This window comes from Crinia signifera, chromosome 19 (genome assembly GCF_055691185.1).
Source record: "Crinia signifera chromosome 19, ASM5569118v1, whole genome shotgun sequence".
In the NCBI taxonomy this organism is placed as follows: domain Eukaryota; kingdom Metazoa; phylum Chordata; class Amphibia; order Anura; family Myobatrachidae; genus Crinia; species Crinia signifera.
The window spans coordinates 35,457,480-35,472,078 of NC_139226.1; positions in this window are offsets into that span (position 1 = coordinate 35,457,480).

Genomic DNA, 14,599 nt, shown 5'->3' on the forward strand with positions numbered 1-14,599 from the left:
GAGGGGGAACCTACCATTAGAGGTTCCACCCTGGAGAAGTGATAAAGTGGGCTGTGATAATGCAGCAGCCAATCATCTGATTGGCTAGAGCACCATTTATCATTAGTAATGAGTGATAACAACAATATCACCCCTTGTTAAATCTGTCCTATAGTGATTAAAATGAGAAACATCTCTCAGCCAATCAGAGGCCGTCCATTGATTTGAACATTCAACTTCCCTAGCAGCTCCCCTGGGGGGAACTTTTTATATGAAAAAAATGGTACATCAAGCATCAAATAGCATGTGAGGCATCTCAGGGAGATGCCGGGGAAGTTTTAAAGTAAATTGGGTCCAACTTGCCCTTAAGACAAGTCTAGACAAGTGTATCTGAACCTTAAGAGTTTTACGCGGCCATATACAGTATATCAAACCATATTTTTCATATGGGCAAAATTTGCAATGTGAAAATAATTATTTTTTAATACAAATTTACTAAAATGCTCTTTCCAGGAGATGGGCTCAGATAAGAGCCTGTTATAGTGATGAGCTGGAAGCAGAGGAGTAACAGCGTAATGGCATCTCACGGATTCCTGGTTCCGGTCCCTAGCAGTGCAGGTGCATGCACAGCTGTTGGTCAGAGCATATGCCGCCAGGGACCGTCAAGGAATATTATTTGTGTTTACCGCCCCAAAACAGCTGTATTTCCCACAAACATTTAATGATAAATAGGTCCCCACGTCTCGTCTTTATTGACAAAAGTTATGTCCATTGAATATTTATTTGTTATTTGCATCCACATGGTTTGAATTCATCTGTGGACAGTCCTGATTGTTTTTAATAACTATTACATCTTTAAGAGTTACGTGGATAATTTTGCACGCAATTGTGCTGGATATATTACCCATTATGTGCAGCTTGTAGAGCTGGACATGTCTCAGGGTGTGTTCTGTTAAACAAGGGTCTCCAATGCGCCAGTTTTACACTAAAACTCGGCTGACATCTCCAACGGAGATACACATGGACAGGCGGGATGCTGATGGTCAGAATACCAAAGCTGGCATCTCTATGGAGGTAATCTTAACCCCGCCTCCCCCTCAAATTATAACTCTAACCAACCCCACTAGTGTGTAACCATAACCTTCCTGAACTGCACCTAACCCTACCACCCCACATCTTAACACTAACCCCACCTCTAGGTGCCTAATACTAACTACCCGCAGCCTAACCCTAAGTCATACCTCCCAACATTTGTGCTGATGACCCCTCACTGCCACGGGTGGGGGTTAACTGCTAGTTGCCAGGAGGATTACATGCTCCTTGTTTCATGCTTGTTGCTAGTGGTTTCCTGATCATTGCCATGAGGATTAAGTGCTCATTGCCAGGGGGATTTACATGCTTGTTGCCATGGGGGAATACATGCATGTTGCCCAGGGGGAGTTTCTTGCTCGTTGCCATGGGGTAATACATGCCTGTTGCCCAGGGGGAGTTATTTGCTCATTGCCATTGGGGAATACATGCATGTTGCCCAGGGGGAGTTTCTTGCTCGTTGCCATGGAGGAATACATGCCTGTTGCCCAGGGAGAGTTTCTTGCTCCTTGCCCGGGGTAGATAATTGCTTGCTTGTTACCCGAGGGTAAGCACTGCACTCCAGTGCTCTGGGAATCTGCACTTCCGGGTAGAGCTGGGCGCTCTGTGGTCCCCTCCACTGGTGCAGGAGCACTAGCGTCTGCCTCCACTGTCTATGTCCAACCTACATCTGTGTGTGAGTGGCGTGTGGCCCAGCAGGGGACCCGTGGCGCTATGAAGTTATGCAGCAAAACCTGCTATTTATGATGGGCTGTGGGCCAGACGAACTGAGAATGCAGCATCAATGGCCAGTTTATTAGCCGGTAGGCCCAGGCCCTCCCCTCTCTTCAGAGCATCAGGGCCTCGGACATTTGTACCTACGGTACCACCCTGATGGCGGCCCTTCCCCATCCTAATGCTAATCTGCCCGGAATCCTTACGGCCAGGATGCGGACAGTTGGGATGTTGGCATCAATATTATTGTCGGCATCCAAACCAAATCTGCCCATATTAGGCCAAGCTACAACAGTGATTTAATGTTCAAAAATAGGCCCTAGGTTTTCGTACAGACTTTTAAATGTTTACTCAGAGTTTACTTGTACAGTCAATGTATATTCAACCTCCAATTGTTATAGCCGAGATTCCATACTAATTGTTTGCACATGGACATTCTTACAGCTGGGCCCCCAGCCAAATCTAAGCTCATGGCTGCGGCTGCTGCTGTATCTGACACATAAAACTACAATCTTTCCTGGTCGTTTCCTCAGTAGTACTTAAGAATAATGGAAGCCTTTCAGCATTCCGTGCCGTTGCAATAATTACTAATCGTCCATTTTCACACAACTGTGCATGCGTGCCCAATGCAGTGCACGTGTGACTTCTCAAATTGTGGTCACATCCAGGAAAATGTGACTGCAGTCTGAGTGCCAGCTGACTCAGCGACAGGGCAATGGTTAGGCGCGGTCCGGACAATGCAGGCATGTCTGCACCTTTTTTTGGGCAGTTTGTGGCAGTTGTATGCAGGCAAGGGTCTACCATATGATAGTATTACATTTCTGCAATGTGATTGCAATTATTTTGCAACTGTATAGTGAGGAGTGACCCTGCATGTTGGGAGGTCCCCAGCATGCGGGTTAAAGGAGTTGCCATTTTACTTTTTTAGCAAAACTGTAACTAGGTGGAGGCTAGGGTCAGGTTTCTCTAGAGGGAGGTTAAGGTTATGCTGCAGGGGGAAGAGGGTAGGTTAGGGTTAGGCATGAAGTGGACGTTAGGGCTAGGCTTCACTAAAGAGAGGTTAGGGTTAGGTTGCAGGGGGAGGAGGGACAGGTAGGGTTAGGCACTGGGTGGAGGTTAGGATTAGGCTTCACTAGAGGGAGTTTAGAGTTAGGTTGCAGGGGGAGGAGGGTAGGTTAGGCTTAGGCACTGAGTTGAGGTTAGGGTTAGGTTGCAGGGGGAGGAGGGTAGGTTAGTGTTAGGCACTGGGTTGAGGTTAGGCACTGTGTGGAGGTTAGGGTTAGGCTTCCCTAGAGAGAGGTCAGGGTTAGGATGCAGGGGGAGGAGGGTAGGTTAGGGTAAGGCACTGGGTTGAGCTTAGGGTTAGGCTTCACTAGAGAGAGAGAGAGGTTAGGGTTAGGTTGCAGGGGGAGGAGAGTAGGTTAGTGTTAGGCACTGGGTTGAGGTTAGGCACTGGGTGGAGGTTAGGGTTAGGCTTCACTAGAGAGAGGTTAGGGTTAGGTTGCAGGGGGAGGAGGGACAGGTAGGGTTAGGCACTGGGTTGAGGTTAGGATTAGGCTTCACTAGAGGGAGTTTAGAGTTAGGTTGCAGGGGGAGGAGGGTAGGTTAGGCTTAGGCACTGGGTTGAGGTTAGGGTTAGGTTGCAGGGGGAGGAGGGTAGGTTAGTTTTAGGCACTGGGTTGAGGTTAGGCACTGTGTGGAGGTTAGGGTTAGGCTTCCCTAGAGAGCGGTCAGGGTTAAGTTGCAGAGGGAGGAGGGTAGGTTATGGTTAGGCACCAGGTGGAGGTTAGGGTTAGGCTTCACTAGAGAGAGGTTAGGGTTAGGTTGCAGGGGGAGGAGAGTAGGTTAGTGTTAGGCACTGGGTTGAGGTTAGGCACTGGGTGGAGGTTAGGGTTAGGCTTCACTAGAGAGAGGTTAGATCTAGGTTGCATGGGGAAGGGGGTAGGATAGGGGTAGGCACTAGGTTAGGGCTAGGTGACACTAGAGAGAGGATAGGGTTAGTTTGCAGGGGGAAGAGGGAAAGTTAGGGTTAGGCACTGGGTGGAAGTTAAGATTAGGCTTCACTAGAGGGAGGTTAGAGTTAGGTTGCAGGGGGAGGAGGGCAGGTTAGGCTTAGGCACTGGGTTGAGGTTAGGCACTGGATGGAATTTAGGGTTAGGATTCCCTAGAGAGAGGTTAGGGTTAGGTTTCAGGGGGAAGAGGGTAGATAAGGGTTAGGCACCAGGTGGATTTTAGGGTTAGGCTTCACTAGAGAGAGAGGTTAGGTTTGGGTTGCAGGGGGATGAGGGTAGGTTAGTGTTAGGCACTGGGTTGAGGTTAGGCACTGGGTGGAGGTTAGGGTTAGGCTTCACTAGAAAAAGGTTAGGGCTAGGTTGCATGGGGAAGAGGGTAGGATAGGGGTAGGTACTAGGTTGAGGTTAGGCACTAGGTGGAGGTTAGGGCTAGGCTACACTAGAGAGATGATAGGGTTAGTTTGAATGGGGAAGAGGGAAAGTTAGGGTTAGGCACTGGGTGGAGGTTAGGATTAGGCTTCACTAGAGGGAGTTTGAAGTTAGGTTGCAGAGGGAGGAGGGTAGGTTAGGCTTAAACACTGGGTTGAGGTTAGGCACTGTGTGGAGGTTAGGCTTCCCTAGAGCTAGGTCAGGGTTAGGTTGCAGGGGGAGGAGGGTAGGTTAGGGTTAGGCCCCAGGTGAATGTTAGGGTTAGGCTTCACTAGAGAGAGAGGTTAGGTTTAGGTTGCATGGGGAAGAGGGTAGGATAGGGGTAGGCACTAGGTTGAGGTTAGGCACCAGGTGGAGGTTAGGGCTAGGCTACACTAGAGAGAGGATAGGGTTAGTTTGCGTGGGGAAGAGGGACAAGTAGGGTTAGGCACTGGGTGGAGGTTAGGATTAGGCTTCACTAGAGGGAGTTTAGAGTTAGGTTGCAGGGGGAGGAGGGTAGGTTAGGCTTAGACACTGGGTTGAGGTTAGGCACTGTGTGGAGGTTAGGGTTAGGCTTCCCTAGAGAGAGGTCAGGGTTAGGTTGCAGGGGGGAGGAGGGTAGGTTAGGGTTAGGCACTGGGTAGAGGTTAAGCACTGGGTGGAGGTTAGGGTTAGGCTTCCCTAGAGAGAGGTTAGTGTTAGGTTGCAGAGGGAGGAGGGTAGGTTAGGGTTAGGCACCAGGTGGAGGTTAGGGTTAGGCTTCACTAGAGAGAGAGAGGCTAGGGTTAGGTTGCAGGGGGAGGAGGGTAGGTTAGTGTTAGGCACTGGGTTGAGGTTAGGCACTGGGTGGGGGTTAGGGTTAGGCTTCACTAGAGAGAAGTTAGGACTAGGTTGCATGGGGAAGAGGGTAGGATAGGGGTAGGCACTAGGTTGAGGCTAGGCACTAGGTGGAGTTTAGGGCTAGGCTACACTAGAGAGAGGATAGGGCTAGGTTGCAGAGGGAAGAGGGAAAGTTAGGGTTAGGCTCTGGGTGGAGGTTAGGATTAGGCTTCACTAGAGGGATTTTACAGTTAGGTTGCAGGGGGAGAAGGGTAGGTTAGGCTTAGGCACTGGGTTGAGGTTAGGCACTTGGTGGAGGTTAGGGTTAGGCTTCCCTCGAGAGAAGTTAGGGGTAGGTTGCAGGGGGAGGAGGGTAGGTTAGGGTTAGGCACTGGGTTGAGGTTAGGCACTGGGTGGAGGTTAGGGTTAGGCTTCAATAAAGAGAGGTTAGAGTTAAGTTGCAGGGGGAGAAGGGGAGGTTAGGTTTAGACACTGGGTTGAGGTTAGGCACTGGGTGGAGGTTAGGGTTAGGCTTTACTAAAGAGAGGTTAGGGTTAGGCTGCAGAGGGAGGAGGGTAGGATAGGGTTAGGCACTGGGTGGTTAGAAATAGGCTTCGCTAAAATCAGGTTAGGGATAGACTGCATGGGGAAGAGGGTATGTTAGGGTTAGGCATTGGGTTGAGGTTAGGCACTAGGTGGAGGTTAGGGTTAGGCTACACTAGAGGGAGGTTAGGGTTAGGCTGCAGGGGGACGAGAGTAGGTTAGGGTTAGGCACTGGGTGGAGGTTAGAGTTAGGCTTCATTAGAGAGCATGGGGAAGAGGGAAGGTAAGGGGGTAATTAGGGTTAAGCATCAGAGAAATGGAGGTTAGAGGCTGAGGAGGCAGTGCTTGGAGACAGCATCAGCTTAAGAGCTGACTCCTCCCCTCCCCCCCCCCCGATGATGCGCCGCCGCTCTGTCCTGCCCCCAACTGGCGGTGGAGACAGGGCAGTTAGCAAAACACTGCAAATGCCGGGTCGCTCCCGGGATGAACCCATTTCTAAATCCTGTGAGTGACCCAGCATTTGCAGTGTGAAAGATGCATTACTTATAATCTTAGCGCAAATAAAAGGGTCATAGGGTCGACAGTACTTAGGTCGACAGTAATTAGTTCAAACACTTTGACACATGAAATAGGTTGACATGCATTAGGCCAGGCATTCCCAACCACGGTCCTCAAGGCACACCAACAGTGCAGGTTTTATTGATATCCAGGCTTGACCTATCCCTGATGGGTCAAATGGTCCCCCATTGTTAACACAACCCCACGATGAACGCCAACCCGAAGGGGACACACATAACTTCACAGGTATTATGCGTCCCATCACTGGGCTCGCTACGCTCGCCACGCTTCGGGCTCGGTGGCTCACTGCGCTCACCACATTATATAAAATCAACTCCACGACGACGTGGATAGTGAGGTTATGAAAAGGTCGGAGGATGCATACCGCCGCCCCTCGCAGGCTCCCTGCGCTCGCCACGCTTCGGGTTGGCGTTCATTGTGGAGTGGCGATAACAATGGGGGGGGGGGGGGGCATTTGTCATGTAAATTACCCATCAGGGTGGGTATACAAAGAAAAATCGGGTCCATTGGCCCATTTAACATTGTTCCCTATGTAAAATCGGGTCCATCGCATCGGTCGCATTGTATGCCATTATAATGACATACAATGGACCCGATTTTACATAGGAATTTAACATTGAATACAATGCATTCAATGTTAAATCACGTTGATTGCGTCAGTCGCATCGCATGCCTTAACTTAAGGCATGCGATGGACGCGATTTTTTAATTGTCGGGGAAAAGGCTAAAAATAGCCCTAAAATCGCGTTGGTCGCGTCCATCACATACCTTAAGTTAAGGCATGCGATCACCGACGACGGGCGCCCTGCTAGGAAACAAGTACCGATCCGTTTTGTTAGCAAATGGCACTTTAAAGGCAATTAACGGAGATGGCAGGGCCCAGATTTGTAAAGATGCAGATGCTGGTCCACTCAAGAATACACACTCTTGGTAATGGTGGGCTCAACGTGTTTCGGTGTAGACTAACACCTTCCTCAGGAGGTCCACTTCTCCAGTAGTAATACGTAGGAGTACCTGTGAAAATAAATTATACTCACCAGCTGCTCCGGTGTAGATTGGTCCACTTTGTTCCTTTTAGGCATGCACGGGTGTAAAAAATAACAAACCGCTGTCCCGACACCATACAAACATGAGGAGCCGCAACTGTGTTTACACTTGCAGCTCCTCCCCTAGACTGAGGGATTCCCTGGTGATGTCATTCACTAGGTTTCCCCTCAGCCAATCACGAGTGGGCTTTAATATAACTCCCATTTTAGTCAATGTAGCCCTTAATTTTCACCTGTACGCAGTGGCGTTTTTTACCTATGGGCTGCAAGGCTGCAGCCCCCCAGGTAAAATCCGCCACTGTCTCTGACTAAAGTGAAGCCAGATACAATCTGTGAGACTGCACTGGCTTCAATGTGACTGGCAGTGACTTCCTATTGGAAGTCCGACCTGCCAGTCACTCAAGGAAGTCCCATTGGGAGGTTTTCCCTCCCTCTGGAATGACTCTCTGTGCACAAATGCGCAGCAGCCCCCAAAATGGGTTCTTGGGCCAGCGCATGAGCAGTATGTATGAAGTTACTGCGCATGTGCTTTCCCCGTGCAATGGAGTGCGGCGGCTGGGGAATGCGGTGGTGACAGCGGCAGCGGAAGGGGGGACACATTGCGGCAGCCCCCCTCCTCCAAAACTGTAAGAGCCGCTACTGCCTATAAGTGATAACAGTATACCAACTTAAACATACCTCCCAGCAAATGAGTAATGTAGGAAACTGTCTTTTTGCTTATATAGTTCTTCTCTTAAAAAGTTTCATCAATGCAGAATAATACAGAGTAATTATTATTGATACTTACATTATAAAACTTAAAACCACTATTAGAATTAAAAAGCTTCCCTAACCCGTCTTTTGAGACATGGTATAGCCCATGAAGCAAATAACTTTGGGCTTTATGCATGGTGCATAGGCAGGGGTGGATCCATAACAAAATGACAGGGTGGGGCACCATGAAATGGGAAAGCGGGTGGCATGTTATTTGTGTGCGCCGAAGCGCTCCCTCCTGAAAAAATGGATGTGGCCTTGTAAGTGTGACGGAGATACAGGCTGTGGGTGACGGGAAGTAGTTGATGGATAGAGGCAGTGGGTGATAGGAAGTAGATGAGGGATAGAGGCTGTGGGTGACGGGAAGTAGATGAGGGATAGAGGCTGTGGGTGACGGGAAGTAGATGAGGGATAGAGGCTGTGGGTGATAGGAAGTAGATGAGGGATAGAGGCTGTGGGTGACGGGAAGTAGATGAGGGATAGAGGCTGTGGGTGACGGGAAGTAGATGAGGGATACAGGCTGTGGGTGACGGGAAGTAGATGAGGGATAGAGGCAGTGGGTGATAGGAAGTAGATGAGGGATAGAGGCTGTGGGTGACGGGAAGTAGATGAGGGATAGAGGCTGTGGGTGACGGGAAGTAGATGAGGGATAGAGGTTGTGGGTGATAGGAAGTAGATGAGGGATAGAGGCTGTGGGTGACGGGAAGTAGATGAGGGATAGAGGCTGTAGGTGACGGGAAGAAGATATAAAATATAAAAAAAATCAATATTTGGTTATGCTTTACCATCAATGGAGGGGGGATGACATGGGTGTGGTATAAGGTTCCGACAGTTGGGAATAGGGTTCCGACAGTCATTATGGTGAGCGCAACAAAGCCCCTTTGCGGGCACTGTGGCTCGCTACGCTCGCCACCTACTCTTTTCTCCCTCTATGGGGGTCGTGGACACCCACAAGGGAGAATAGCCAGTGGCCATCCGGCCCCCCGTGTGTCGGGGTTTTGACTGCCAGGATCCCAATGTCGGTTAAATGAATGTTGGGATCCTGACTGTCGGGACCCCGTCCGGCAACTGGATGACATTTGGTTCTCCCCCATCGATGGCAACAGTTGTGTAGCTAAGTTTTGGGCGCCCCACCCCGTCGCCGCCCCGCCAAGCACCGCCGCCCATGCAAACCCCCCCCCCCCCAATCCCCCGCAGCCTTACCTATCGCGCTGGTCCCGGCGGCTCCGTTCTTCTGCTGAGGACCACCATAAAATGGCCGCCCCCATACAGCAGACAGTTTCAGAGAACAGTGGGGTAGATTTATGACTAGGCGCTCAGGGGAATCTGCGCTATCCCCGTGCGTTATAGCAGGGGATAGAGCTTCCCCTGATCTGAGCGTTTACTCTAACGCCGGCGGTGTGGGGCAGGAGGCATAGCGCAGGGGCGATATTTTGCACTGCACCCCTGCCTCCTGCCAGATTTATGAACGGTCAGCATCGCTGACCGTTCCGCCGCCTGTAGCTGACGACTTCGCCAGCTGCAGGCGGCGATGCCCTATACCAAACAGCAGGGACAGCGCTGTCCCTGCTGCTGGCGCTGAGCTGCGCTGGGATCTCGCAAGACTAGCGAGATCCCGCGCATGCGCAGTGAGCCGGCCGGGGGGGGGGGGGAGGAGACGGCGCATCAGTATTAACTGATGCACTGTCTCCAGGAGGGACATCGCCGGAGGGGGGAGTTAGTGCTCCCCCACTCCGGCGGCAAGATCTTAGTAGATCTTGTCTGTGTCCCCTCCTGCTCCTCCGGCGATAGGCGCCGCTATAATAAATCTACCCCAGTGTGCTATGAGGGTGTGGCCATTTTGTGGTGGTCCTCAGCAGAAGAACGGAGCCGCCGGGACCAGCGAGATAGGTAAGTCTGCGGGGGATTAGGGGGTTTAACTATAGCACCGCAGCCCCCGGCGCCCCACATGCACGGTGGCGGGGGCTGCGGTGCTATAGTTACGCCGCTGGATGGCAACACTATTGTACATCAATGATTATGGTTCATTGATGGGCCATCCCTAGCTCAGAGTGACTCCGCTGCTGATGTTTCAGGACTGGCAGCAGCACCGTGAGGAGCAGAGACCACCTGGTTGGATGTGAGTCAGTCTGACTCATCCTGCTGGAAGACCCGTCATTGAGTCGGTGCACTGCTAGTAGTTCAGCCCTGAAATGACAGGAGATGGACATCCCCCCCTGAATCCGCATATGTGTATAGGGAGAGATTTATATTGTTCCAAATAAATTCAGCACAAAGGATACTACAGTTTCCTATCTAAATGGCTGTTCAAATGTCATTCATAGCAAACCTTGGAATGTGATAAAACACTTGTTTTTCCCTATGACTCTTTTTAATTACTCCTAACTATACTACAGGAACCTTGGAAGTATAGGAGGTGAGTAATAAATCCATGTTTGCCTTGCTTAGTGAAGATAAGATAAACCACAGCTGTATCATCTGGTCTGTCATTGTACTAATGCTATTTGCTCACTGGCGGAACTTGTGTGTGGTGAGCCCAGGTGCAAAATATAATGTGAGCCTCCCTCATCTACCCCGGGAAACAGTCATCTGTCAGATCAGACTTAGGTTGACAGTCATTAGGTCGACTGGCCCCAAGGTCGACTGGCCCCAAGGTCGTCATGGTTAAACGTCGACATGGGTCAATGTTGACATGACTTAAGGTCGACATGGGCCAAAGTCTACATGGGTTTAGGTCGACAGTCATTAGGTCGACATGAGTTTTTCACTGTTTTTTTTAGCCGACATGTGCCGACAGGCGGTATTTCATGCCCTACCATCCACTAGGGTGGGAGAATAAAATAGTGTGCCGAGCGTAGCGAGGCACCGTGCCCGAAGCATTGCGAGCAAAGTGAGCGATGCGAGGGGCTACGGTTCAACTCCAACTGTGTCCATGTCGACTGTGTCGACATTCGGGTAAAAAAACAGTGAAAAACTCATGTCGACCTAATGACTGTCGACCTAAACCCACGTCGACCTTGGCCCATGTCGACTTTGACCCATGTCAACCTTTAACCCTGTCGACCTGGGGGCCAGTCGACCTTCTGGGGTCGACCTAGTGACTGTAGACCTAAGTCTGTTCTGACAGATGTACCGCTACCTCCACCCCAGCCCAAGTTCACAAAATGCAACATGGCAGTGGGTGACAGACGGAGGCAGAGGGAGGCAGTGTGTGACAGGGACAAACAGTGAAGACAGGAACATGGTGTCAGAGGCAGCGGTGGGCCCCTTAGTCCTCGGGGGTCTGATGCACTGCAACTGCTTCACCAATGGTAGTTTCGCCCAGGGCCGGTGCAAGGCACCGGAGCGCCCCAGGCGAGTCGGGGTGGGGGCGCCCCGGTGCCGGGGGGGGGTACCTGTCCTGCGGCGCTGTGTATTTAAATCTGGCGGCGGAGGCAGCGGGGGTCCCTGCAGTCCATTAGAAATCACGAGCGCTATCTGCCGGGCTATGCGGAAGCGCTTCTAGTGTGAAAACACTGGCAGCACGCTGATTGGCTGAGATCAGCGTGCGCCGTGCTGCCAGAGTTTTCACACTAGAAGTGCTTCCGCATAGCCCGGCGGATAGCGCTCGTGATTTCTAATGGACTGCAGGGACCCCCGCTGCCTCCGCCGCCAGATTTAAATACACAGCGCCGTAGGACAGGTACCCGGGCGGCACAAAATGCCGCCCTCCAGTGGCCCGCGCCCTAGGCAAATGCCTAGATTTGCCTAGTGGTGGCGCCGGCCCTGGTTTCGCCTCTGTATTTGCTAATGCTGCATAAAAGGACTGTTAGTGAATACCATAACATGCACTGTACTGAATGTAGTCCTCCTGTGAGTACGAGCTTCCCTGCAATCTCAGCGACTTGGCTAAGAACGATTAGCTTCTATAACCTCAACCACCCTTGCATCAGACTTGACTAACCCCCTGGAATGACCGGAAGTTTCTCAAAACGTGGGTAGCAGTTCCTGCCCCTCCCCCTCTACCACATTTGGGCGGGCCCGGAGCAAGTCGGCAAGTATAAACTCTATATCTTCCACACAATTCTCCCGTATCATTCCATGGTGTGATGGGGAACTATCTGAAATTTCTACTAGGGAGGAGTGCTAGTGGGGCACGCAGCCTGGGCCCTGGATTACAATAGGTACTGACAGAGCCGCCCCAAATAGGTATAGCAGTATATTGAAGGATATGTGTATATACAGGATTATGTATATATATATGTTAATTGGGTGGTATATGTATATTCAGGGGATGTTACTTTATACACGGACTGTACTGTTTATTCATGGTGTATTGACTAGATTGTGTTAGAACATCTTTGCTTTGCTCGCCATGCTTGATCCAAAGGGCATTACTGTTGTGTGGCATTGTGTGTATAAGGTGCATTAATACTGTGTGCGGTGGCGTAACTATAGCCCCGCAGCCCCCGCGGTGGTGGGGAGGTGCTGAGGGACTGTGGGCGCCGATCTGCGGGGCTATAGTTACAACTTACTACCTAGCCCTCCCACCCACCCAAGTAAACTTACACACGCCCCTTACCCCTCCGCATGCCACCGCCGCCGCATTCAGGGTCCCGGCCGCAGCGCAGATCTTGTCCTGGCTCCGTCTCCTCCTGCAGTTCTAATGTAAAAAAAGTATCGGAAAATGGCTTCCCCCATACAGCAGACAGTTTTTTGGGATGCTAGAGGAGGCGCGGGCCTCCTCTAGCATCCTTAAAAACTGTCTGCTGTTAGGGGGCAGCTATTTTGTGATGGTCATTATACAACAGCAGGAGGAGACGGAGCCGGGAGAAGATTTGCGCTGTGGGACCCTGAATGCGGCGGCGGTGGCATGCTGAGGGGTAAGGGGGGTGTTTAACTTCACTTGGGAAGGTGGGTGGGAGGGCTAGGGGAGTGCAAAAAAACTAGTTACGCCACTGACTGTGTGTGTGGTATAACATGTACAAAGGAAACTACTGTGTGGCATAATGGGCTCTAAAAGACATAACTATTGTATGAATATGGGGCAAACAGGGTTGGATTTGCTGCGTGGCCCGCCACATGCTCAAAGTGGGGGGAAGGCCAGCACTCTGTGAGCTGCTTGCATGCCTCCAGTCCTTCTGTCACCGGGAATAGACACTGTGCGGGTGCGCACATCATCTATTCAGAGCAGGGAGAGACAGGAGGACTCCCAACTCCACCCCCCTCCACCACCACAACCACCGTTTTTTGGGGACTGTCCCACCCGCGGGCAGCATTGCCCGCAGGTCGGACAGTCCCACAAAATGGGATTGTCCCTCAAATGTTGCAACAGTAAGGAGGTATGAAGTTGTACTACTTTGAGGTGGAATTCATTAATTCTTTGTTTATTTATTTATTTTGGAGGCAGTTGCAAATTACTACCTGCTCTGGTGGCCAAAAATTCTAGTTTCGATCCGGACTTCTTTGAGGAAAAGATTAAAAATCGCTGCTCCGAATACCCCTCCACTCTCTGTGCATGATCAGGCACATCAGGGAAAAAGAGTTATCGCACAGGTGTAAATTGGCTGGCCGATTATCGACAGACTGCCTATTCATTCTGATCATAGCATGCATGGGCGGGGCCATTCTGAGATAAAACCCTGACATTTTTTTTATTACTGGCCATAACCAAGTTGATTGACATAAAGCTGGCATTTTGGGGGTGGTAACTGGCCATTTTCTGGGAGTGTCAAGTAAAAAGCAGCCATGACCAGGCATTTTAGAGGAAATTGTGTGATGTCAGCTCCTGCCCCGAGCTGACTGTTTCTATCGCAGCCACTGAGTAAGTCCGGGGCTACACACAGACTGCACACACACTGGAAAAATCATTAGATTTGTGCTACTAGCTGATCCAGCTCATTGTCCCAAGTCCTGCTAAGCAGTTCTCAGGCTTACAAGGGGCGTGATTCACTCTGGCCGTATATCTGATCGCAGGGCTCTGCAATTTAGCAGAGCAGTGATCAGGTCTGAATAACCCCCATAGTTACATGCGGAGGTACAGGAAGAACACAACTCTCATGCATACTTGAGAGAGAGGGGTTAGGAGACCCGCACAATAAGTTTGATGAGGATAATCTTTTTGTCGAGTGGGTGGTTAGATGCCCGCCTGACAGGAATTTTATCCAAATATATTTTTCCTGACTGGCTAGGGCGCTGTCCCCTGATTTAGGCCCTTATTCTGATCTGTGCGGATATTCCCGCATTCTTACGGAGCGGTCCGCACGCCACGGTGTTTTGCCGCATGCGGCCATCGTCCGTAGAAACGCCCACGTGTCCTCCGCATTCGGACGGACTCACTCTTTAAGAACAGGGCGTGTTTACGGACGACATACAAACCATGCGTGTGCGGGAGAAACACTCCGATTCGGCACGGTATTACAGAGTATTACAGAGTATGCTCGGGAATACCGCATCCGAACGGGAGCCAAGCGGTGCTACCGCACGTAAGCGGAGGATTTACGCCAAACAACCCACTATGAAGTATCTTCTGCAAGACATCACATGACCCACTTATTCCTGGCATGTTGTTTATAGTTTTGATGTTTAATTTTATGGTCATTGCATGACAGTGGCATTGAGTGTGACATGAATATAAATAAATGTGTTTACTTTACCCAAAATGTGTGGTTTCATGAG